Here is a 27,988-nt window from a genome sequence, read left to right as displayed (position 1 = left end):
GCCTAGAGTATTTACTTAATACTTAGGTAAATACTTGTCTAAGTATTAAGAGTTTTAAGTATTAGAGTTTACCAGGGCAAAGATTAAACTGTACACCATGATCCAGACAGTATACACAAGGAAGAGGGGGTTGATAAGGAGAGAGAAACCTCACAAAGGCAGGAGTAGGACTGTCCTGAGATTACCCAAGGGAACAGCCTAAGCCCTGGTAGACCACTAGTCTAATTACAACCTAATAGTTTAAGAAAACAGAATCTTGAGAGTGTTAGAGGAGACCTTCTGTATTCTTCAAGTTTTCAGAAAGGGAGAAGATTTCCGCTACTCTACCCAGCAAGAAAAAGTTGGGAAGAACGCACCTCTCTTTGCCCACCCCATCGTGTTTATGCGATTGGGTTTCAAGGTTTAGAAACCTGTGGCTTAGTCCCATCTGAGTTGTTTTCCTGCATCTGCCCTTGTCCTTTCTTCCCTACTGAGCTCATGGAGGTTAGGGGTCAGTTTTATGTACTTCCTGGAGGCTCTTTAGAGCACTGACTTCTTCTTTCCTGACTCCTGGAGCCTAATGGATATGAGAGAGGGACTCTGGGTTAGAGAGGCTTGTCTGCAGACTCTCTCACTCCCTTGAGAAGAGGCCCCAATGTCTAAATCTGGGAATTGAGAGTTCCTTTCTGGCCATGGGCCCACACCAATAGTTTCAAAAATGGCTTTATTTGCCATCATGCTGATATTTTGATTTTCCTATTATCTGACTCCTTGATTCCAAAGTTGAAGTGGTGGTGGTAATGAGAGAGATGAGATGAATTATCACCTCTAAATTCTCAACAAGTATTAGCAAAAGAAACACTCACTGATGCAGTAAAAGTTTCCCCGGAAGGATCTGACAAACCCCCCTTCCAGGGCAAAGCCAGGACTGTTGGGGAAGAACAGAGTTGCAGAAGAGAGTGAGGGATCCTTAGAGAAAGAAAGATGGATTTTACCATGTCCCCTGGGGGTGGATTCTGTACAGACTAATAGATAACTCAATAAGAAAAGCCAACAAACACTTTGGACCACAGTCTGGAGCAACGTGTTTTCTGTAGGTGTCTAATAATAACATTTTCTTCCTGGTGATGTACTGCAGCATCACAGCTTCCTAAACATCATGGGAATTATTAAGGGGAGGCATACATATGAGACATTTAGGAAACATCTATTGAATACATACATGACAGCGAGGATTTCTATCTCATAGACTTAATAAGAGATCCAGCACACTAAAGGGACACTTTGAGGAAAAAAGGGCAAAACCAAAATCCTATCTCGTCAATCTGAAAAAATTATACATGGGAGTCACATAAGCACTTAGCAGAAATAAGCAAATGTGGAAGGAAGTACTACCAATAGAAGATCATTGGAAAGGGGGAAAATAAATAAATATATAAAATATATTCATGTATATGTAGTATATAAATATATACATAATATTATATATAATGTCCCTCTTAAATAACTTGATACCTTCATATTAAATGACATCTCCATATTAAAGTCTTTTTTCTAAATTGTTTCATCACAATTTTAAACTAAGCCTGAGGAAAATGCCCTAGAATAACCCTGGTGAAACTACAAATAAAGGAAAATTCAAAGTATTTCCCTTGTGTTAAATGGAAAATTGTTAGGGATGAAGATGCCAGATTGAAAGATGAAAAGAGAAAAAAATCTAATCAGGAAATGCAAAAGCTAAGGTTTTAGCAAATTAGCTCACCCTGATGACTCATCCCAGATGTATTAAGTTCACATTTAACAGCCTCTTCATTGAAGACACAAAATACCATCTGTCTCTTGCCGATGAGTTAATGTTAGTCTCAAAGCCTTAAAGTTCACATTTCCTAATTCTTTTGTTTGGAAATAAATAACCTTTATGTTGCAGTGGGAATGTAATTTTTCTTTTCTTTTTTTTTTTTTTGCCCAATTGAGAGGAATAAATACAAAAATTCCAAAACGAAGCTCTCAGGTTGTGAAATGTTCTGTGGGTCAAAGACGCCTGGCTCTGTGTACAAGCTGCCTCGCCTGGATCCATCCCTGGGATTCTTTTTAGGATTATGTTACTTGCCTCTTTAGCCAAGTCTCAATTCTTCATTCAAGTTGGGCCCACATGCAAAGCTGAAATGGGAAATACCTGTCGGGCCTCAACCTCGATTCTCAGAAAATGCCTCCAAGGGCAAAATAATAGCCCTTCCATTTATTCCGACCCTCTTTCCTCAACAACATTTTTCTTTTTTAGTAGAAAAATGCTATTTGGCTTGTGCCACAATATTTGGCCTTGCACATTTTGGGCACTTCAAGTAGGAATAGGGAAATAATGAAGACGATTCACCGATAATCTTCTCTATACAAATACAGGAAGAATCATAAAAGGGAGAAAAAACTGGCTGTGCTTTTGAGATCCCAGGGACCAAGCTATATATCATAAACACTGGATCTAATCCCAAGATTTGGTTTCAGTTCCAGCCCAGTCACTAAGTCACCAGTGACCATGGGGAAGTGACCTCATACCCTGGGCCCCAGTTTTTCCTTCTTCAAGTGATGGGAGAGGACTGAAATTGTCTAAGGCCATATATCCATTGCATTGATGCAGAATGCTTGGATTAAAAAAAAGAATTTTTTTTTTTTTTTTTTTTTTTTTTACAGACCCTCATGTTACTTGGTGAGCGTGGTGAGCTCAAGACAAATACTTTGAGAAATTTTGTTCCAGGCTCTTTACCCTTAAATTCTTTGCATTCCAGGCCTCCCCAAATTAAGTCTCAATGTAGCTTTTCAATTTCTACTTCCAGTTCTTCCCTGCTCCTGGACTTTTACTTTCCTGCAAATATCTCTTATATTTCTTCTCCTTCTTTGTTCATGCTGTTCTCTCTACTATTCTTGCCTTCTACCTCTGCTTACCAAAATCCTACTTCAACCCGTAATCATGAATGTATTTTTTCAATATGTTCTTCCTGCTGTCCCTGGATTTTTCTTTCCTAGCAATTTAATGTATTAATATGTTCCTCCAATCCTGGGTTTCTTAACCTCAGCACAGTTGACATTTGAACCTGATACCTTTTGTTGGGGGGCGTTGTAGGGAGAGAGGGAGAGGCCTGTCCTGTGCATTGCAGGACATTTAGCGGCATTTCTGGCCTCTACCCATTAGATGCCAGTACTACTTCCCTCTCCCGGAGCCGTGACGAATGAAAATGTCTCCAGAGATTGCCAAATGTCCCCTGATGGGGTAAAATCACCCTTGGTTGAGATTCACTGCTCTAACCCTCTATTCTATCCATAGTATAAATGGGTTCAAAATCAGGCAGTCCTGAGTTTGAATCCTGGCTCCATCACTTGTTACTCTGTGACCTTGAGGAAGTTGCTTAACCTCTCTGAGCTTTAGTTTTCTTATGAATAACGTGAAATGAACAGTTTCTGGCTAGCAGAATCGTTGGGTGGGTATGAGTTTTAGAAGAGATTCAGACATAGTTGGGATTGTTTGACGATCTTTGAGAAGTTGGTTGCAATGACCCTTAGGAGTTTTTAAGAGATGATACCTGCTTCTCAAGGAAGGACTTGAATGCTTAGCAACAACCACAACAAAATATTTGTGTAGGGACTACTATGTACCTACCAACGCTCTCAGCACATTGTATACATTACATAAATTAAAGTAACTCATAACAAAACAATGGCTGGAGAGTGAGGAGTGATTCTGATATTTTGGTAATTTATATTCAGTCAACAGTGGTCACAGCTTCTACTCACTCAGGCGTGGGTTGTTAGGAGTGAGAGGACTGTGACTAAATGCTTATAGAACAGTTTAACTAAACACTATATTATTTGTCACCCAACTTTCACTGCCATGGACCCCTCTCCTGCCCCCACACAAAGGGTATGGAATCATATTCTCCTTTACCTCATCAAACTTCTCGGAAAGCTCAAATGGAGAGGGATGGTGAGCAGTGGCTGAGGAGTAGCAGCTCCCAGGAAGAGCACTCTTGGTGTTGCCATCTTTGAATGACGTCTTGGGCTCCATGGCGCAGCTGGACAGACAGATGTGTACAGATGGACGGCCGCAGCAGTGGAGCTGCAATGCCCAGCGGAAGCAGCAATGTCCAGCACTTCAGAAGTAGCACTGCCTCGCCTGGGCGGCACTGGTGGCCTCTGGGGCGAAGCTGCTGGGCCTCCTGCAACAGGGATAAAGTCTCCAGCAACCTGTGGGGAAAGGCCTTGCAGAAGACACCCTGGAAACTCAGAACAATTCAGGAGGCCGGCCAGCAGTGAGAGGTCCCGCATCCACTGAGGTGAACAACAGTGCCGTGGGATGTAAGTTGTTTCAAGTATCAGATCCACAGACATTATGTACTGAGCCACACCACTTTTGGACTCTAGAAAATATATAATACATCTAGTATTTTGGGTTTCTTCCCTTTGTCCTTGAGACGGGTAGAGTGATTCTGAAGCAGCTGAAATCGCCCACCATCTTCACTTGTTCATAGGGCCAATCTTGCTTGAGAGAATTTTGTTCATTATTTCCACTGCCTATCAAGCACATGGCAAAAAACACGTATTTAGAAATGTTAAGTGATTTATGCTAAGCAAGGAGGCAAGTGTATACTCTGAGTGTCACTTCACATTGAGCTTTGTTTTGAGTTTCTAACCTTCAGTGCAAAGATGACCTCAGTGACAACACTGTGACTCACGTTCACTCCTGTACTAAAGAAGTTGCCCTGTGGCCTCTAGTTGTTACAGTGTTCCTGACTGGCTTTAGAAAAAGTTAATGACTACCTAATGTCATTAAAATTAATGATCATACTATCAATAAAGAGAGTAATTATCAATGTCATTAAAATAAATAACAAAGGCCATGGCAGACTCAGCCATAGCATCTGAGCATTCACATACCTTTTACCCAGGTAGACCAGTGCAATTTTATTCAAATACAATGATGTGTCATGTGGTTGTTATGAATGCAGTTGATTAGATATTTCTGGCTTTCTGCCTTCTGGGTTCACGGTGGGACTGCATTTCTTGCTCGCCTTCTTCAGACTGAGCTGGTACCAGATAACTAGTGTTGGCCAATGAGTTGTGAGTAAAAGTGATGCGTGTTACTACCATACTATCATATTAAATTGCTGGTACAAAACCATTCAAAGATCTCTTTCCTTTTGCCGATAATGACCAGGCAGGGACTGCCTCATTGGGCTAGATCCTTCAGTGAGGGTGATACAGCACAAAACCTACAGCCAAGCCACAAGGGATGTATAGTACAAGTGAGAAATAAATCTTTGTTTTAGGCCACTGATATTTGGGAGGACAGGACTGTCACCGAAGCACAACCTCCCTCGTACTGAATGATGCATGCTAGGAATTACAACCCAGCCACCTCTCTCCTTTCAGTGAAAGCCCCAGAACAGCTCCAAATTCTGTAAAGCAGAATTCAGAATCTTTTATTTTTCACTCTTGCATCTACATCTAATTTCCACTGACCACACTGTAGTTGCCTAGATATTAGAGAGTCTGGGAAATTTTCCATTCTCAGTTTGTATCTACCCTGCATATCCACATGTAAGGGAACATGTGTTTAAAGATGACAGAGACCCTGGAGCACATTCAGACCACTGGTGTTAGGAACCTTGCATTATACCTCCATTTGCATAATGATACCTTGCTAGGACACAGTGACTTCTGTTTACTTCACATAGATTATCTCATTCAATGGGCTGATAGTTTTAATCTGACTGGTTTGGTTTTCATTACAAAGGGAAAGATCACAAAGCCATTTGGTGTAAAAAGGCAGAATCCTTCTAGATCTTTTGTCCCCTCCACCTGGTTCCAAGCCCATGCTTAAATGCAGGGTGGAGTAATGATACCAGACACTGCAACCCAGAGCCCCAGCAAGGGATCATTATGTTGTAGTATTTGGAAATCACTGGTGATATACACTCATCCCAAACCTGACCCCAACCTCCTCCTTCTAACCAGGTAGGTAGTCCAATTTAATCTCTCATAACATTCATGATCAAAATGAAAATGTATATACTTTTGTCCCTAAGCTAAAGAGCTCACTTAAGAGATTAATAACACAGGCCGGGTGCGGTGGCTCACGCCTGTAATCCCAGCAATTTGGGATGCCGAGGCAGGCAGATCACCTGAGGTCAGGAGTTTGAGAACAGCCTGGCCAACATGGTGAAACCTCGTCTCTACTAAAAATGCAAAAATTAGCTGGGCATGGTGGTGGCACATGCCTGTAATCCCAGCTACTTGGGAGGCTGAGATAGGAGAATCGCTTGAACCTGGGAGGCAGAATTTGCAGGGAGCTGAGGTAGCACCACTGCACTCTAGCCTGGGCAGCATAGCAAGAATCTGTCTCAAAAAAAAAAAAAAAAAAGAGATTCATGATATAGTCCTAGAATTTGGAATTAATCTGATTCAACAGTTTCCAAATACTGATCCACATGCTGCAAGTGCAATTTCTTCTTTCTTTTGCATTCTTCCTTGCTTCCTCCCTCTGTTCTCCAGTAACTATTCACCTCTTCCCTTTCTTGCCTTGCTTCTTCTCTTCATTCCTGTCATTCATATTATGGAATATAGTTTTCTGGGCCACAGCATGATTTGAAACATGGGAGGGTGATCCACTTGCCCACCTAGCACAGTGTCTCTTTCACAGGATTCTTTTTACAAACAATTATTTGGCCTTTGTTTGAAGAGTCCAGTGCTCCTAGGTTTTTAAAGGAGCCCATTCTACTTGATATTTTTAGTAGTTACATAGTTTTCCAGTTTTTAATATTAGCAAATTGGCAAAAGCAAGCAGGCTATTCTGTGTGAGACTCATCTGCCAAGTAACCTCAGTATGTCACTTTCCAGGAGCAAATAGTTCATGCATCTCCCACTCCCAAGTAATGTTTCTCTGATTTTAAAAACCACAAGGGCTCAATGTCTGAGACTACTGCTAAGGGTTTTAGTATGCATTTTGCATTTCAATAAACTAATAGGAAGTAGGCTCCAAATTGGATGTGGTAGGCAAGAGAGGGCAAGTTTTGAAGTTCTAAGAGCAAGACAGTTGGCAGCTGTTCTCTGAAGTTCTCTGCTTCATCTCAGAAAGGGCTTTTGGATGGCCTGTGACCATACAATTCCACCAGATGATCTGCTCACTGGCCTGCAAACAACCTGGCCTCTCCATCCTCAATATTTAGCTCCTGCTATTCCCTGTGCCTACAACTTTCCAGAACTTTTCCTGTATTATTCATCTGGGCTTCTGCCTTATATTAGAATTGTCAGGCCTCTGAGCCCAAGCCTGCACGTATACATCCAAATGGCCTGAGGCAATCGAAAACAACAAAAGAAGTGAAACAGCCAGCTCCTGTCTTAACTGAATGACCAACCTTAAGACATTCCATTATGACTTGTTCCTGCCCTGCCCCAACTGATCAATCGATCGACCTCATGACATTCTTCTTCTGGACGATGAGTCTTTTATGATCTCCACACCATGTGCCTTGTGACCCCCCTCCTCTGCCAGCAATAGATAACCACCTTTTACTGTAATTTTCCATTACTCACCCAACTCCTATAAAGCAATCCCTTCCCCATCTCCCTTCACGGACTCTCCTTTCGGACTCAGCCCACTTGCACCCGAGTGAAATAAACAGCCTTGTTGCTCACACAAAGCCTGTTGGTGGTCTCTTCACATGGATGCGCTTGACAAGAATATCAATATTTTTGCCTTCACTTCCTGCTCAACTTCATAGCAATACTAAATTGTTATCAATATGAAAGCAAGAACTACATGTGACTTATTTTTTAAAAATCTTCATCCAATTTCCAACACAGTGCCTTGGGTTCAAAATGGGCTTTCAGGGCGGGGCACGGTGTCTCATGTCTGTAATCCTGGCACTTTGGGAGGCTGAGGTGAGAAGATCTCTTGAGGCCAGGAGTTTGAGACCCACCTGGGCAACATAGCAAGACCCTGTCTCTACAAATAATTTTTTTTAAAAATACCCACACACCTGTAGTTTTATATACTTGGGAGCCTGAGAAAGGAGGATTGATTGAGCCCAGGAGTTGGAGGCTGCAGTGAGCTATGATCACATCACTGAATTCCAGCCTGGGTAACAGAGCAAGTCCCTGTCTCTTAAAATAAAAATAAATGGGCTTGCAGTACCAGGAAAAAAAGGGCCATTACAGTTTGTGACCTAATTCATTCAAAGGGGAGGTCACTCACAATAGGAATTTCACACAAAAGAAGGAAGCACCCCATCACACATTGTAATTGAAAACTGTGGCTCAAGAATCAGCTGGACAGTTTGCCCTTCTAAAGCAGAAATGTTTAGGCAAAGAGGACAAGCTGATTAAAGAGGCAAAGAGGACAAGCTGATTGAAGAGGCAAAGAGGACTGCTGAGGAGTGATGGAGGAGGAAGATATGTAGGAACTTCCCTGAAGCCCTTATGTCACTGACTTGCCAATAAATTGGTTTAAACAACAATAACAACAACAACAAAAGCAACATGTCCAGGCCTAAATCTGATCCTTCCCTCAGACAGACAGTCACAGCAGCATGTAGGCCGGGAGGCCCATTCTGTGCCCTCTGGTATGACCTTGTAGGGCAGGATCAGCAATGAAATCCTGGCTAGAGGAAACAAAGACCATGTGTAAACAGTTCACCTCCACTCCTGAACTACAACACTGTTTGACATAGTTTAAGAGTGACGTTGACCTTCTTCTGCTGGCTCTGGAGCTAGCCAGGAAAAACAGCAAGAAAGGAATGAGAGGAATGAGAGTTAGCAGGTTACTGGTCTGCAAGATGTCCTCAGGGGGGTTTGGGGTTGGTGCAATGGTGAGGGCAGCCAGGGAAGTTCCTAGGCCTGTTGTCTTCTGCCAGTGCCCCTGCTAATCGCTGAGAAAACTCCCCTGAGCCACATGCAAAGATGAAGTAGGTAAAAAATCATCCACATCTCTGCATAAGGCAGTTTTGCCACTGAAGGTGTTATTTTTTTTACAGTTGTCTAGTTTAATATCTCTTTGGTAATGACGGATGTGCAAGGAGTGGCAGGAAACTTTACCTAATGGTGGCAGGACAGGGTGAGTGTGTGTGTGTGTGTGTGTGTGTGTGTACGTATCCACCACCCCCAACACATGGGCCCCTCGAGAGCTTCCTCACCTCTCATTCTCCTTTTCAGAAAGTTCTAGACCTGTGAATAGCACATTATGCTATGTTGCTTTATTGTATCACTGTCTATAATGACATAATTCACATACTAGCTTAATCTTTTAGTAATTCAGGATAAGCCTTTTTTCTCCCTAAATAGTTGTTAACATCTGGAAGGCTTTACAGCCTTTTCCAGATCTTTTGTGCCCTTTCATGCATGGCATAGTTCTGGGCATATGGGGACTACTCAGTGGATATTTGTGAATAGGCTCATTAAGCATCTTTATTACCTGATATTGATAGAATTCTATAATTTTCACTACACTATGAGGTTGAAATGAATCCTAAGGGCTTATAGCCAAATCGGGAGAGACTGTGCACAGCAGCCCACTTCTTATGGCATTCTGTGTGTGCGTATAAGTGGACACGCCAGGCTGTGCTGTTGAGTAGATGCGCAGGAGTGGCTGGATGGACTGCCTGCTGACTTTTTCCTTAAGCACTCAACCGAATTGTCTAACTCCTAAGTGGGTGATGAGGCAGGAGAATAGTGTCTGGAGGCAGGGAACCTAAGGCTGTTTCACGCTGACTTCCTAGAACTAACTTGAAAGGAAAACCCTAACTTTCCACGCCGAAGCAACAAAAGGACCAGAGGCTACTCCCTTTGACCTTTTCTGCCGGGCAGATGAGAAATTGGCTGTCCACCACAAATCAGACTGATTGCAGGTCTAGTCTTTTTTCGCATAGAAATATAACTTTGTAACTTCACCTTAGCCCCTGATTGGTTGTTTTTTGCAACCAATCGGATGTTTGCACGGGAGTGTGACCTTTGTAACTTCATTTCAGTCTCTGGTTGGCTGCTTTCTGCAGCCAATCAGAGTGATTGCCGGCTACCGCTTCATTTACTTGAGGTGAGCATGAAGTGGCCAATGGGAAACTTCTAGGGGGTATTTGGACCCAAGAAGATTTCTGTGTCCGGGCCCTTGAGCTACTGCATGGGTCCGCTTCCACACTGTGGAGTGTACTTTAGTTTTCGATAAATCCCTGCTTTCGTTCTTTTGTTGCTTCATTCTTTCTTTGCTTTGCTGGGCATTTTGTCCAGTTCTTTGTTTAAAATGCCAAGAACCTGGACAACTTGAAGCCACAACCCTCTACCGGTGACAGTGGCATATGTTTAATGTAAACACAATGTTAATAAGAACTAACATTTATTGAGCACTTATTATGTGCCAGACACATCCCAGGCTCTTTCCATTAATTAAATCCTTGCCACAAACCCTGTTGTTATCCCTGTGTTAGAGATAAGAAAGGCTGCCCAGCCCCTGACTTCTTGTGAGGTGCATGCCTGTCTTTGAACCCAGGGAGCCTGAATACCGAGCCCCAGCTTTTAATCCCTGAGCTGTAGAAGAAAAATACATTTGTTCATGTTCGTATGTTATCTCTTGATCTGTCTCGAATAGATATGAAAAATTTTTTTTTTTTATTTTGTTGTGCTCTCTGACCATAGTGTCAAGCAAGTATAGGGCCAATGTTGGGCACCGGCTTGGGATGTAGAGCTGTTGTTCAGCAGCTTGAATCTATGCACACAGAAAGCATGCTCAGAAAGGAACATATTACCCATTAAAGATGAAATGAGGCTAATGGACTGCTTTTGGGAAAAGACGAAATGTGGTCACAATGAAAGAATAGGGACATGACCATAATTAATGAAGTAATAATCACTTTTGAGCTTAAATAAGACCTAGTTCTTTGATTACAAGTGCTACCATTTGAAGAGAGCTGGCAGGGCCCCTTGGCCTGGGGTCAATATTAGTAAAACTGTTTCATCTTAATGTTGCAGTTATGCTTGATCAATTTATCTGCTATTTCCAAAGAACTTACGAGGTTTTCTTCTTCCTGTCTTTGTGCTTTCAATTGGTTTTAATCAGAGGCGAGATGCTGATTCAGCTTCTAGTTTGAATTTATTCAGCTGGTGCAAAGATTCTGTGACAGGATTGCATTTACATTTTTATCACTGTCTCTTAAACCTGAATAATTTATCATGTTCTTGCCAGCCCTCCCCCAGTCATCGTACAAAACCAGAAAGGAGTTCTTGCTTTTATAATCAAACTTATTTTGGATGTGCCTGGGTTTTGTCATGGACTTCTGACACCCTGTCTTTTTCATCAGGGCGAAGTTTACAGGAAAGCATTTTTTTTCTTCCTGCTGATTAATTCAGCTTAGATTTGTCAGAGGTTTATTTGTATGGACTCCTTGTCAAAGCATGTGGATTCTGCAACAAATTAACTGGTTATTAAATTAAAGATTTCTGGTTAAGAATCTGTTGTGTACCATGGAGTCTTCTTTCCTGGACAATTTCACTATTTAAATGTGGGAATGATCGTCTTGATATAACCAACAAATTATGTTCATGGAAAGAAATGTTTCCCGTCATGACAATAACTGAGATGTTACTGGTTATATATACATATACATGCTCAGGCATACACTGGTGTATCAGACCTGAATAAAATTATTCCATCTCTTTGTCTGTTAAGAAAAAACAGAAATGAATAAATGCATGTCCATGCACACACACAGCTATTCAAGTCAAGGCATTTTAGTGTAGGATGTTAGAAATACATGAGTGTTTCCTCGAACTGGAAAAAACCCCGCTTAATTTATTATTTTATGAAAAGATTCACCTTGGGGCCCATTAAAGAGCTCCTTTTGTATATTTAAAATGGATTTTGAATTACCAAAACCTTAAGAATTACTCTGTCTCTTTCAGGGATCTGCTTTAGGGCTAAGGCATATTGGGATTTATGACTCTAAGAGTGGTATTAAAATATTCAACTGAATGTTAGCTGATATGTTTCCTTCCCCACCCCAGGCCGCAACTTTCCCAGGGGATCTGAAGCCTGTAGCACATTGGGCTGTAGAGATTTTAACTTCCCAGTTCTAATAGGTTTCCAGATAGAAAATTATATTTCTTTCTGGGAGAGATTAATGAGTGAACAACAATGGTGTCATGGTTAATTTTATGTGTCAACTTGGTTAGGTTATGATGCCTAGTTGTTTGGTCAAACCCCACTGTAGATGTGGCTATGAATGTATTTGTGGGTGTGATTAACATTTAAATCAGTAGACTTTGACTAAAGCAGATTCCTTTACTCAAATTATGCAGGTTAATGTGGGTAAGTCTCATCCAATCCTTTGAAGGCCTGAAGAGCAAAGAGTGAGGTTTCTGGAAGAAGAAAATTTTACCTCAAGCCTGCAATGTAGAAATTCTGCTTGAGTTTCCTGCCTGCTGGCCTGCCCTGTGGAATTCAGAGTCAAGAAGGTAATGTAACTCTTGCCTGCATGTTCAGCCTGCTGACTTATTCTATAGATTTCAGACTTGCCAACTGGCACAGTTGCATGAGGAGTTCCTTAAAATCTCTCTCTCCCTACCTTTTCCCATCCCTCCTTTTGTTCTGTTTCTATGGAGAACCTTGACTAATACAAATGGCAGTCAGTCTTCCTGCTCAGCACCTGCTGAGAAATGATACACCTTGCGCCAGCAAAGAAGGCTGGGGTCTCTCCCCTCAACATACTGTCTTTCCTTTTAATGAAAATGTTTGGTGTACTTTTCTGTTGTCATATCTAAACTGCAATTTGTAGCAGTTGATTTTCAGTGGGAAATTGTGAGATTTTTTTGTCATTTCCTAGGACAAATCCTGACATCTTTGAACTCTGTTCCCATACCACCTCTTCCATGAAGCCTTCCCTGAGAACCCTCCCCATCACTTTCCTAAGGCTGCATTGGGTTTCCCTCTTCTGTGTTCCCATAGTACCATCTACATGGATGTCCTTATCACTGTGTTTAGCATGTTGTATTATAAATATTTTATGTATGTCTTTTTCTTTCACTAATCTGAGCTCTTTAAGGCTGGGATTAGATTTTATGTTTGTATCCTTGGTGGATAGCATAGCATCTGCCTAGAGTGGGTGTACGTATATTTTTGCTGGACAAATGAGTGAATGAAAGGAAGGTTTTCTATTAATGTTTCCATGTAATCTCTAGAAGATTCTCTCTAAAATCCTGGGATGGATTGGAAAGAGCATAAACATTTAAGTCAGATAGAAAGGTCGGAAGTTGGAGACCAGCCTGGACAACATGGCAAAATCCCATCTCTACTAAAAATATATATATAAATTAGCCAGACGTGGTGGCACATGCCTGTAGTCTGAGCTACTTGGGAGGCTGAGGCAGGAGAATCACTTGAACCTGGGAGGTGGAGGTTGCAGTGAGCTGAGATTGCACCACTGCACTCCAGCCTGGGTGACAGAGTGAGACTCCATCTCAAAAAAAAAACAATGTCCTTCTTCCAGTTACCTCACTTTCTAACAGTGAGCTAGTCTTTCAACTTCTTAGGCATTCCTTTTTGATTCTGTAAAATGGAAATGATAAATTCTACCTGACTTATTGGATTATCTTAAGAATTAAGTGATGTAAGTGATCTGATATTCCAGTAAATGAGAGGTGTTATTTCCTCCTTCTACATCACTAAGCATTTGTTCCAGAACAGTTATTTTAAGTTCCCTGAAGTTGAATCTGGAAAACAAACCAGTGATCTCTGGCTGTGCCCTAAGTTCCTACATCTTCCTTTTCTTACTAAGAAGAGGGCATGGGCACACTGGGTCCTGACTCAGCTCTGGTTCAGAACAATCTCTCATTCCAACTAAAGAAGGCTCCCTGGGGTCTCTCACTTGGGCCACCCAACTGAGTGCCAGCAGTGTCTAATTTTCAAGGCAGAGCAATTATTTTGTTTGCTCTCAGAGATCCCCTAGATTAGTGATTCTCAATGTGGGAATGATTTTGTCCCCTCAGGGGACATTTGGCAATGTCTGGAGATATTTTTGATGCCACAGCTGGGGTTGGTGAAATGCTACTGGCATCTAGTGTGGAGAGCCAGAGATATTGCTCAATATCCTACAATGCACAGCCCATCCCTAGACAACAAGGAATTGTCTGATCCAAAATGTCAATAGTGTTGTGGTTGAGAAACTCTGCTCTAAGTAATACAAAATTGACACTTTTATCTTCAATACATAAAGGAAGACGAAACAAGTCACAACTATACATCAAAAGAAAATTCCCTAGTAAATGTATTCATCTGCCTTTCTATTTTATTTCCAGACTTGACCACTACTTATTTATTCTCACTCTACACTAACATCATTATCTTAAATAATAGAGTTGTGTTACTGTAAAGCTAGGTGATATGAAACAAGGCAGCAGCTGTCTTTGGCAAGCCTGGCTCTGCAACTTTCTAGTCATGTGACCCTGGGCAAGTATTTTAACCCTTTCGATGCTCAAGTGCTGCATCTATAGGATGGAAATACTAATATTATCTATTTCACAGGAGTCTTGTAAGCATTAACTGAGATAGTATATGAAGAGTGCTTTTGCACCGAGTGAACCTTCAATCAACTGTACTAGTTTGTATGCCTGGAAGAGCTGCTATATGGGATCAGAAAGAAAAATAAGGTATGGTGATTGCTCATTAGGTGAGAAGTACAGCCTGGTCAGGGGGCACTCAGTGATCACCTGTGGGTGTCATTGTATGGACTTGCCTCCTATGTCCAACACAGTGAGGATGCGTCATCTCTAGAAAAGGGAGATTTAGTCATGTGAGAGCCACATCAGTACAGTAATATTTTAAAGGGCTGAGGAAAAAGGTAGAACATGGAGAAAATAATTCCTTTTTCCATTCCTATCACCAGCAGCACACCCACATTCCCGTATTCTAATGATACTCAAAAATCCAGAGTGGGAGATTTGCTTAGTAACAGAGTCAACATGGTGGTGTTATGGAAAAATATTTTGTTCAATCAGCAAAAATCACTTGTCAGTTAAACCTCTGGAACCATGATCCTGTTACTGATTGATGCTGAGTAATGTTTCTCTTGGGCTTCTGGACAAGATCTGAGCTGCAGAGTAGGGCAGTCATGTAAATGTGCCTAATTGGTCAGGGTGAAAAGCTGTGGGCACTCAATCTGTCCTGGGCTTTAGTCTTGCCCAAGGGCAATTATAGGCAAATTAAAGGACAATTTTGTAGATAAATGACATCAGGAGTACATAACACTTGTCTGGTAACACTTGTCTGGTAACACTTGACTAATAACACCTACTCTGTATCAAAGCACAAGATGGATAGGATAAACTCTGGAATTTTATTTTTGCCAAGGGATTATTGTTAATGCTCATCATAATTCACAGATTTTCATGCCTTTCTTTTTGTTTGAGATATGTAAAAACTGTGGGGTGGTGAAAATAATCAGAAAACATCTAAAGTACTTAAAAGAAAAGGAGACTCTAGAAACAGGTTCCAATGCAGAGCCAAATTACACTTCCATATCTCATGCAAAAATCCAGTTTACTTCATTTGGACCTCTCAAACAAAACAAAACAAAACAAAACAAAAAACACAAAGAGACTATATGATGGCCAGGCAGATTTGAAAAACATCCAAATAAAAATAAAAACTACAATGGTCAAAGTTAAACACTCAGTGTATTTTAGACACAGATGAAGAGATTATTATTTATCTGAAAGATATGTATGAATAAATTACCCACAATGCAATACAAAGAGACAAGGAAAGCAGGCAAGTGTGTTAAGGAATATGAAGACATAATGAGAATATCTAATATACATTCAATAGAATTTCTGAAAGGAGAAGATGGAGAGAATGGAAGAGATTCAGTCTTTGAAGAGATAATAACTAAGAATTTTCCAGAACGGATTAGTGTATTAGTCTGTTCTGACGCTGCTATAAAGACATACGCAAGACTGCATAATTTATAAAGGAAAGAGGCTTAATTGACTCATGGATCAGCATGGCGTGGGAGGCCTCAGGAAACTTACAATCATGATGAAAGGCGAAGCAAACACGTCCTTCTTCACATGGCAGCAGAAAGGAGAAGAATGAGTGCCCAGTGAAGGGGGAAACCCCTTATAAAACCATCAGTTCTTATGAGAACTAGCTCACTGTCAGGAGAACAGGATTAGGGAAACTGCTCCCATGATTCAATTATCTCCATCTGATATCTTATTAGTTCTGTCCCTCTGGAGAACCCTGACTAATACAATCAGCAAACAACATTGATAGACAAAGGAAACACAAGAAAGACACATTTAAAGCATACATAAATGAGATACATTGTATTGAAAATCTAGAACTCCAAGATAAAATCAGCCAGAGAGAAGACACTAAACTAAACTAAAAATGTGGGAAATTTAGACGTCAGAAGACTTCTCACAGCAACAATGGAAAACAATACTCAGCACAAAAATATCTCCAAAGAGCTAAGACAGAAAAAAAAAATTGTCAACCAAAAATAGTGTCCCCATCAATACTGTCTTTCAGAAATTAGGGCACAATAAATGCATTTTATACAAGCAAAAGCAGAATTTGCCACAATAGAACTTCATTTAAAAACTTATGAAAGAGGTATTGCAGGAAACAGAAAAATATTTTTCAGAAGGAATATCTGAGAAGCAAAAAGAAATAGTGAACAAAGAAATTGGCAAACATGTAGAGGTATTTAAACAGTTGATTGCGAACCATTCCTGCCTATTAGATACAATCACCTGAGTATGATTCTGATTTAAACAGCCTGGGTGGATCTCAAACATCAATATTTTATAAAAGCTTCCCAGGTAAGTGCAATCTAGGATGAAAATCATTGATATTAATAAACCTTGTCTGAATTAAATTATATATATAGTATATATGTAACATATAAATACATATAAAATGGTAATAATTACTGATGTGTGGGGTTTTAAAAGGACAGATCCAAAATAGTGAATATCAAGCATATAAGTCAGGAAGGGGTTATGGAAGTTAAAATATTCAAAGACCCTTACTTTGTTCACAAGGATATCTAAAGTATAAATAAGCATTTTAAAGCTAACCGGGCATGGTACATGTTAAAGGTATCTGCTTTAAAAATATTAAGTTATAAATATAAAGGTAAAATTGGAAAAACAGACGACATAGCTAAGACTAATATTCAATCTAAAAAAAAGACTGGGGAAAAAACAAAGGTATAAAAAAGGAAACAAATGAGAAGTAAAAAGAAGACGGTAGAAACAATTCCAAATATAGTATGTCAGCAATCTTGCCAATGTGGCTGGACTAAATCCATCATTTAAAAGACAGAGATGGCCAGGCGCAGTGAGTCACACACCTGTGTACTTTGGGAGGCCAAGGTGGGGGAATCACCTGAGCCCAGGAGTTCGAGAGCAGCCTCGGTCGGCAGCATAGGGAGATCCTGTCACTACAAAAATAATAAAGAATATTATCCAGGCATGGTAGTGGGCACCTGTGGTCCCAGCTACTTGGGAGGCTGAGATGGGAGTATTGCCTGAGCCTGAGAGGTCAGGCTGCAGTGAGCTATAATTGTACCACTGGACTCCAGCCTGGGTGACAGAACAAGACCCTGTCTCCGCAAAATAAATAAATAAATAAGACAGAGACTTTCAATACTAGAGCTTTAAAAATGTACAATGATACTCTTTACAAGAAACTCATCAGAAACATAAGGACATGAAATGTGTGAAAATCAAAGAGTGAAAAATGATGTAATGGAAAAAGACATAGCAGAAAAACTAATAACCACAATAAAATTTTGGTATACATCCAAAATAAAAGTAATTATCAGCAATAGAAAGAGTTACTACATAACAATAAAAGGATTAATTCCATAAGAAGATTTAACAATTATGATCTTATATTTAATAAACCATGCTTAAAATAAATAAAATTGATACAAATGTGTCATCATGAGATACTTCATAATCTCAATTATTAATTGGTCAAGAAGTAAAATAATATTAATAAATAATTACTTGTATTTTCAATGTATACCAGAGTTTTCTTTTGGTTATTAGTTTTTCTGCCATGTCTTTTTCCATTATTTCATTTTTCCTTCTTTTATTTTCAGACATTTCATATCCTTAGGTTTCTGATGTGTTTCTTTTCTTGTAAATAGTATTATTGTACATTTTTGAAACTCTAGTAATGAAACTCTGTATTTTTTATGATGGTTATCATAACAAGAAGTATAGAATATTAAAACAAGGTTGATTTAATAGACATTAAAGAAAATTGTATCTAAAAAGTAATAAACATTCATTTGAAGCACATGTGAAAAATTTATGAAAATGGACCATATTGCAGGCCATATTAAGAAGTCTCAACAAATGTTTAACACGTAGATATCTATAGTTCATCTTCTTGGATCCAAGTGCAATTAAGATAGAAATGATTGGGGCTGGGCATGGTGGCTCACACCTGTAATCCCAGCATTTTGGGAGGCCGAGGTGAGCAGTGAGGTCAGGAGTTCAAGACCAGCCTGGCAAACATGGTGAAACCCCATCTCTACTAAAAATACAAAAAAAAAAATTAGCTGGACATGGTGGCAGGTGCCTGTAATCCCAGCTACTTGGTAGGCTGAGGCAGGAGAATCGCTTGAGCTCAGGAGGTGGAGGTTGCAGTGAGCCAAGATTGTGCCACTGTCCTCCAGCCTGAGCAACAGAGGGAGACCCTGTCTCAAAAAAAAAAAAAAAAAAAAAGAAATCATTAACAAAAAAATAAATTAAAATATATACATATATTTATTAATTTTAAAACTTCTAAATAACATGAGTCAAAAAAGAGTAATAATAGCATTTAAAAAATTCTTACGATTAAATCATAAGAAAGCAGGGAAGTATGTTAAAGAATATCAAGACATAATGACAATATCTAAAATACATCCAATAGAATTTCCGAAAAGAGAAGATGGAGATAATGTAGAATGAAAATACTACATATACAACTTTTAGCATCTAGTGAAAACAGTGCTAAGAAGAAAAATTATAGCTTAATATAATTATATTAGGAAAAAAGGTATAAAGTTACCTTAGGAAAGTTATATTAGGAAAAAAGGTATAAAGTTTTAGCCACTTAAGTAACTGAAATATAAGGAAGTAAGAATCCAAAACAAGTCATTATCAAATAAAACAGAATAAATCTCCGGTAGTAGAAGAAAGAAAATAATAAATGTAAGAGTAAAATTTATGAGAGAAAATTTAATCACACAAATAAATAAACCAACAAAGTACAACTTCTCTTCTATTAATGTTTTCAGAGAAACAACTTCTGCCAAGATTGAGAATGAAAGAGATGGCAGAAATAAAAATATTAGAAATGAAAAAGGAACATAACTATAGACATAGCAGAGGTATAAAAATTAGATAAGAACATGAAAAAGTTTGTGGCAATACATTTGGAAACTTAGATGTAATGAAAAAAATCCTCAAAAAAATTTATTACAATGGACTCAAGAAGAAATAGAAAGCCTGAACATTTCTATAAAAATTTTTAAAATGCAATCCATTGCTAACAATAATTCTGGGAAGAAAACACAAGCCCAAGTTACTTTCTCAGCAAGTTTTGCAAGGCATAATTTAAAATAATCCTCAATGAGTACAGTGTGCACCCTACCCAATCTGAACAGATGTAAATTTTAAACAGTGGGTACAGGTAGGCTTATGTGTACTGAGTATCAGTTCCAGCATTTCAAAACTTCCAAGAAAATGGTCTCTTGTAGGGATTATAAAAGAGAAAATTTGCCTTAATTCACTCTATAATTTTGATTCCAAAATCAGACCAGACAGAAGAAAAAGAAAAAATTACAGATCAATCATGCAAACATTCATATAAAATTGTCTACACAAAACATTAACAAAATAAAGTGAATGGTATATAAACTATGGTATAGTATAATAAAATTAAGTTTACTTCAGAAAACAAAAGTAGTTTCACACTAGAAACTTAGAAATCTAATTCATCACATGAACTGAACATCAGAAAATTATATATAACCATCTCAACAGAGGCCAAAAAGCATTTGATAAGATTAACACATATTTCATGGGTTTAAATATAATTATACATGTACATATCTTCTATATACACTTATGTGTATATATATAATCATGTTATGAGAATATCCTTATATAATTTTATAAGTATATTTTAAGTGTATATAATTTATGTATATAATATTTACTTACATAAATACATGGAGTTAGGTATAAATTATATATACACGCATATATGTATACAAATATACATTATATACTTATATATGGACATAGCTATGTATAATTTTAATTATATATAAATATACATAAGGATATATGGTAGGGCAAGTTCAATTACTGTATGCTTTTATTTGGGGAGTGTCTTGGCTATTCCTGGCATTTTGTTCTTCCAAACAAATTTTAGAATAAACTTGATAAGTTTTTAAAAAATCATTTAGGACTCTTCTATGAGAATTACACTAAATGTGTAAATCTCCTTGAGGAAAAATTGCATCCTTATGATATTTAGGTTCTTTATTCATTTAGATTGTTTTTCAGTTAAAAAAATTGAAAACATAAAATATCTTTATTTTTCCTATCCTTGAGATATGAAAGAAACATTTTCTTTCCTTTTTTTTTTTTTTTTTTTGGTAAGAGACAGGATCTCAATCTGTCACCCAGACTGAAGTGCAGTGGTGCAATGATAGCTCATTGCAGCCTCTAACTCCTGGGCTCAAACAATCCTCCCGCCTCAGTCTCCCAAAGTAAGAATTTCTTAAATAAGACACAGAAAGGTTAACCAGAAAAGAAATGATTGATACACTTCGCTATAATAAAAATAAAATGTCTCTTTATTAAAAGATATAAAGAAAGTGAAAAGCCAGCCATGTATTATAAGAAGCTATTTTATTGATACGAGAATTAACAAAAGTTTAACCATTGAATACATGAAGAACTTCTACAAATATATGAAGGAAAATGTAAACAACAGAGAAATACACCAGCATCTCACAGAAGAGAAAATACAAATGGAAAATAAGCACATAAAATGTTTAGACTTACTAATATTCAAAAAATACAAAGTAAGATAAAAATAAAATACCCTTTTATAGCTTCTAAATTGGCCATATGAAGTCTGGTTGAGGAGAAAATAGGTTAAAGGAACTCATAAGTTGCTGATAAGAGTTTGCTTTGGAAAACAATTTGTCTTTCCTTGTAAAGTTGAATATTTGCATACCCTAAGACTCAGTGATTTTACTTTTAGGTGCATACCCCAGAAAAAAAATACTTGCATATGAGTACTAGGAGATGCATAACAATGTTCACGGCAGCAGTATTCATGGCAGTGAAAAATGAAAAGAACTTAAATGCCCATTGATAAAAACGTCTACTTATTCGTGTCATCTTTGCACAGTGGAATTGTGTGAGTGGAAATGACTGATCTACAGCTAGGAGAAGCAGCAGAGCTCAATCTCAAAAACATAATGTTGTGTGGAAAAAGCTAACCTCAGAACACTTTGCGGTATGTGATGCCATTATTATAGTTCAGAAGTTAGCAATAGCACACCACTCTTTTATTGTTAAATATGTGTGTCACAAAATTATCAAAAAGGCAAATGAATTATAGCAACTGAATGGTTGGTTACCTCTGGGAGGTAGGGGAATGGCATAAGAAGAAATACATAGGTAGATAGAATGGAGTTCATAATGGTTTAGCTCTTAAATTGGAATGAGGGTACCTGAGTTCATTTTATTATTATGTTTCAATGCTTACAGACCTTATTTGGCATGCACTGGACATATATAGATATGTACATAAAGAAATAGCATAAGCCATGTTGTTGATAGCTGAGGCTGTAAGGAGTCTTATCTCCTACCAAGTGGGAGCACTGCTGTTTCTTGTTTAAATTAAATAGATTGGCTTTAATATAATGTCACTAGACAGCAGTTTCCAAATAGTTTTAATGAGAGTGGGCTTCAGTCATCTGAAACAAATCATCAAAATGAAAGCTTTGTAAAGAAGTTTCAAAGTAGATAGTGGAGGACATGCTTTAAGGAGACCCCAATAATCCACTCTTGTGTAATCCCCTTGAGTGTAGGTTTGTGACTTACTTGCAACCAACGCAGTGTGGCAAAGTTGTTGGAAAGACACTCCCTTGATTAGGTTGGTTTATGTTATGTAAAGTTATGTAGTTATGTAAAGGTGCTGAAATGTCACTCTTGTGATTATGTTTTATTATATCTTAGCAAACCAGGAGAGAAATTCTCCTGATGGCCTTGAAGAAGCAAACAGCCACCTGGTTAAGCCCCTGTGGATAGTGCCAAGTGGCAGGAAAGTGGGAGCTGCCTCTAGGACCTGAGGATTGAAGTCAGTAAGAGCTGGGACCTCACTCATGCAGACTCGAGGACATGAATTCGACCAACAACTTGAATGAGCTTGGAAGTGGATTCTTCCCTAGTCCAGTCTTCAGGTGAGAAAGCAGCCTGGCCAACACCTTGTTTGCAGCCTGGTTGGAGCCTGAGCAGAGGATCCAGGTAAACCGTGCTGGAACTCCTAACACACAGTAACTGTCAGATAGTATAAGTGTGAGTTGTTTTGAAGTCGCTAGATTGGGGTAATTTGTTACACTGCAATGGATAACTAATACATGGATGTGTCCATTTTCCTACAACACAACACAGTGCTTAACTCATACCACAGTGTAAATGCATTTTGTGTGGTTGTGTGTGGCTAGATGGATGAATGGAAAAAGTAAAACTAGCCCTCACCTCTTCAAACCCATCCCACCAGGATGCCGACCTAATGTTCCTGATAACAGAGGGAGACTCCTGTCTTGGGAGGTGGGTAAGGACGAAGCTAGATCCACGTCATGCTATGAATTGCGAGGCCTGGAAGAAGAAAGGGTCTGGACCTGGGTTGTTTTCTCAAGCCCTTAACACCTGAAGAAACAACATATTCTAAACAACAGGCATAGATTTATCAGGAAGTGAATGAATTTAAGCTTCAGAGCATTCACTTACAGCTGTTTCTTCCAGTGCCCTGGGATAGGACCTAGCAATTTTCTATGTGTAATTTTGTATTAATTTCCTTGAGAGGGCCCTCATAAGACTCCGTAAGCTGAAGACTCCATAAACCCTGGGTCCGTGTGCCTCTGATAAATTATAGGGAACAAGGAGTCTAAGGATTCTCCTTTGGGCCTGCAGAGCATCTAGTATGATGTTTGCAAATAGAGGTGTTAAATAAGTACTTAAATTAGATTGTTGGATTCCTGAGGGTTTCTCTTAAAAAATATTTCAGATCTAAAGATTTGTTAATTAATTAATACTTAAAAGTAGAATTATTGGTTGTGAACAATCATTTATAACTTGTCACAGTGTATAATTTTTACTTGTTGACTTGTGCATTTTTGTGTGTGTGGTTAAGCCCCCTATATCAATTATGCTATGTGAAATACTCAAGGTTTCCTGTTTCACTTCCGTTTTGTGGTTACTTGCTAATTCCTTTGGGGATATAGCACAGAGGCAGAGACTTAGACTGTGTCATCTACTGAGGTCCCATCCAGATTCAGGATCTTATGATTACTCTAGCCAATATTTTCAGGGAATAAATTGTTTCGTGGAGGTGCAATATCTCTTCTAGTCCTGTTGGTATCATTTGATGATCTAGAACAAGTTCAAGTAAAAGCCAGAGGAGAAGCCTGAGCCATGAAAAACAGACAGAAATATCAGTCATAGTGGAGGTCCATGTTACTCTTGGTGGGTTTCTTCCCTTCTTGTCTTTGACTTGCTAGCTATTGACTTTGTATGCTTTTGCTAGTCCTTTGAATCCTAGTGTGTGGAAATTCTTTTGGTGGTCTTTATAACTATCTATCTCTTCTCTTGGAGGTGATACACAATTACAGCCATACCTCCTTGACAATAATTTAATGAAAGCATTTAAATAATGTTGATTGCATAAAAATCATCCAGCTATCATTTCCTCTACCTTCTCCTTCAATCTGTCAGCACCAGAAAAAAGAAAGACGGATCTTGGTCGAATCTCTGTTTTGACTTTCTTGCCCACCAAGTCCTTCCTGCTTTCTCATGTCTAAAAGTGTCATTAAAATCTTAATGTCTGGAAAGTGAGCTCCATTTTCTTCAGTATCTCCCAGAATCTCTGATCCCCTGCTGAGAAGGGAGAGTTCCTTGACCCCTCGGTGGGACTTGTGACAAGGGTGTGGCTCGTTTACTCGGCTGCCACCCTCCAACCCCTTGTGGGAGCAGGAGTACACACGTGAGTGGGTGCAGCAGCTGGGGTGAGTACCTTTGGGCATTTGGCATAAACAAACCCCGTACCAGCCTGTGGCAGCATCTAGGATTTGCCTGAGACCTCTGGAGCCCCAGAAAGCATATGTTACAAACAAACAAGGCTCTTTTAGCTTTGCCATTCCTGGATGGCTTCAGTGTTAAACAACTCACTGAAGAGTCAGTGGGACAGCCTTTTTGGGTTCCCGCACCCAGTGCATCTTGAATTCTTGTCCTGTGTCCAGGAAGAATCAGGTCACATGGAAGGATTGAAGGGTGGTGTATGCAGAGGATTGTACTGAGTGATGGGAGTGGCTTCAGCAGGATGGGGAGCTGGAAAGGGGATGGAGTGGGAAGGTAATCTTTCCCTGTAGTTCAACCATCCCCGGCTGAACTTCTCTCGACGTTCAGATGCTTCTTCTTTTCTCTCCTTCTCTGTCATGCCACTCTGTTCCTCTGCCAGTGGAGCTTGTACTTTTTGTGGGTACAGGGTAGGGGGCACAGTGGGCCAGGGTAGTTTTGGAAAAGACAATATTTGGGTAGGAAAACAGGAAGGTATGTTGTCATTTAGACCCACAGGTCTAGGCTTGAGAGTGGAGCCCTTGCTAAGGACCCCGCCCTCTTCCTCCCAGTCTTTCCCTGCCTCCTGTCCATATCACTACCCCACCATTCCTTTGAGCTTTTGGGTCACTGCACAGACTACTTACTTAAGGCTTTGCATGCTTAACTTCTACCTGTCAGCCTCAAAGACAAATCCAGGCTCCATCTTTGTTGGAAACCACTCAGGGCCCTAGAAACTTATGAGCATATCTTGTAGGCACTCAGGCTTTAGTTCCCAGGGCCTCAGGCCATACACTTGTCTCATATGGACTCTTCTGCCTCTGCAAGCATTTCTTGTAGGCACTCAGGCTTTAGTTCCCAGGGCCTCAGGCCATACACTTGTCTCATATGGACTCTTCTGCCTCTGCTAGCATTTCTGTAATGTGAATTAATGTATACCATTGACATATGGGTGAATAACATCAGTATAACATGGAACAGTGGGAAGAAGAAAGGTCCCCATTGTGGATGCTATATTTGTACAAGGATCTTTTAAGCTATATTTTAAGAAAATTAAAAAGTTTTCACTGCACTCAGGCCTTCTTCCTCAAGAAGTTCACCCCAGATGCTTGCTGGAAAATTGCAGTTGCTCTTTGGCCACCTTAAGAGCAGATCCAACAGCTCAGATCTCCATTATCATCAGCACTGCCCAGCACCCATCAGACCTGCTCTGAATGAAGGGCTGCCAACATGTCCACCAACTGTCATTGTGTATTTTTAATGTCCAGTGACACTGAGCTTCCAGTGATTGCTTTTGTTTGTGCTCTGGTCCCTAGGTAGGCTTTGGATAGAATCTCCTATCCTACTTTTCCATCAATCCTGTTGTTTGTAGTGTACAAGGGTTTTCAAATGCCTATATCATTGCAGAAATGTATCTCCTTGATGCAGAACTGACCCTCCAGAAGTATGCACTGATGCCCACAGGACCTTAGAAACTTTGCCTTGGTGCCCCACCAAACTTTGGTTTTCTAGTACCTTGAAATCATGGTGCCAATTCATGGTCCACATCTTTTGTACCATGTCTGCCACACTTGCACCCATCCACTGAGCCTGATGATCAGAGAACTTCATTTTCCTAATTTCATCGCTTTCTCACCTGTTTCAGGCTTTCCCACAGCTTCTCGACTAATGGGGTCATTGGTGTCTCTCTAGAAATGCCACTGTGCCTGAGTGTCTGGGATTATTGCTGTATTTGCTTTATGGGGAGAGGCTGAAAAGCCCAGTACAACTATGCAGCTTGACACTGCCAATTTACCCCCAAATCTGTTAATGCACCCTGGAGCTGAAAGTCAGAGGCCACAATTGCTCCACATTGAGTGGATAAACAAACCATAAATAATTCTGTGGACACATCGTAAACGTGGGGCCGACCTGTCTCTTCTAGCCTATCTGTCTCTACAGGCTAAAGGAGTAACGTGAGTGAGGGTGCCTCCTTCCCAGGGGCTTTAGGCAACAGGAAGGGACCAAAACTAAAACCAGAAGCTCCTCTTATGGGTGGAGTAGAGCAGCTGGGCTTCATCTTTGCCAAAGTCAGAACAAGAGGAAGGGGGCTGGTATAACTGGAGGAGGGAAAAGTTACAGAATTGAAAAAACCTGGACTGGATTCTAAGGGGGATGAGGGCCTCACTTTCTGAAAACACTTTAAAATCAAATCTTCTTGCCAATGTGTTTGTGTATAAGAGCATATATGTGTGTGCATGTATATATGTTTACACCCTCCTCCCCTCCCAAACACACAAACACATGCCTGCATGACTAAGAGACTTTTATCCTCATCTGTTTGTTTAAAGAAAATTATGGGCAACATAATCTGGTTAAGGCCATAAAAGACTGAAATTGGCCTGAAGATGTGTTCTCTTCAGTCCACAAAGTTTACAAATTATTTTTTATACGAAATGCCTTTAGAAAGCAAGTGTACTGTGCATACTCTGAAGTTTGCTGTAGTCCCCACCACTCCCTAACGTCATACCTCACAATGTCTGTTACCTCTCTGGGATCGATAGCAGGATTTCTCAACCCAGTGCTGATGATTCTTTGTAGTGCTGCTTGTCTGGTGCACTGTGGGATGTTTAGCCACACCCCTGGCTTCTACCCACAAGGTGCCAGTAGCACCCGCATTTACTGCCCATGGCTAGAAGTTTTCTGACAACCAGAGAGGTAAAGCAATTTCCTCAAAGTCTCGTACTGGGAGTAGTTCTATGATTTCATACTCCTGGCATAGTGCCCTTTCTTCTATAGTATGGATAGTAAATCCCCACCTCACTTATTTTCACATTACATAAAGAATTCCCTGAGCTGCCTAAGCAGCATTTATAAGAGGTAGGTTACTTGCCGTTTTCAACATATAGTTTGTGGTAAAATGGACAGCTGTATAATTCTGAGGTGTTGACCCCATCTCTAAACTCAGCTTTCTAACCCAGTTAAGTGGGAGAAATAGTGGTACCCGAGATCAAGCCTGTCTATACTTATATGGCTAGAGGATAGTTGAGGCTGGCATTATCTGATTGGTTGGTGCCTGTGACATGCCAGCGGTGAAATACTTTGAATATCACCCTGCCTGTCTTGTTGGGTTGTTGTGATGATTAAGTAAGACAGTCCAATTATGCTTGGCATATTGTAAACTCTCAACAGCTATGAGCTATTGTTCTTATTGTCCCAATTCATAATCAGGTAAAATAAGGAAGTCCCACCTACTGCTTTGACCTTATATGGCACCCCACTCCCCTTCCTTGCCTGTCCCAGGTAGAGTGGCACATTCTTGTTTCTCTACCTTGGCAATTTGGGCCAATTCTTGCCTCAGGACCTTTGCACTTCCTGTACCTTCTGCCTAGAGTGCTCTTACCCCAGGCTTTTATTTTGCTCCTCCTCGTTGTGCAGATTTCCGTTCCAATGTCACTTTCAGAGAGTCCTTTCCTGACCTCCCTCTATAAAAGAATCCCTACCTACCTATCCAATTCTGCATACCCTTGGGCTATCTGGACTAATATTTATTATTATTATTTATTATGTGTCTTCCCTCTTCTTCACAAAAGAGGAAGTTTGTCTTCTTTGCACTATAGCTGTAGCATTCTTTCAC

At 39.7% G+C, this 27,988-nt stretch overlaps 1 long non-coding RNA gene across 5 annotated transcripts in view; it reads left to right on the top strand.

The window, feature by feature from the left end:
- The window catches only part of LOC129397305 (uncharacterized), a 524,961-nt gene that overhangs the window by 446,540 nt on the left and 50,433 nt on the right, over positions 1-27,988 (top strand). For all 5 annotated transcript variants that reach the window (XR_008624583.2, XR_008624581.1, XR_008624580.1 and 2 more), the window contains 4 exons: positions 12,313-12,468; positions 14,534-14,658; positions 21,293-21,550; positions 22,276-22,499. This is a non-coding gene — a long non-coding RNA (uncharacterized LOC129397305). The remainder of the gene's footprint in view (positions 1-12,312; positions 12,469-14,533; positions 14,659-21,292; positions 21,551-22,275; positions 22,500-27,988) is intronic.

This window comes from Pan paniscus, chromosome 13, assembly GCF_029289425.2.
Source record: "Pan paniscus chromosome 13, NHGRI_mPanPan1-v2.0_pri, whole genome shotgun sequence".
In the NCBI taxonomy this organism is placed as follows: domain Eukaryota; kingdom Metazoa; phylum Chordata; class Mammalia; order Primates; family Hominidae; genus Pan; species Pan paniscus.
This window is presented reverse-complemented; position numbering and strand designations above follow the sequence as displayed.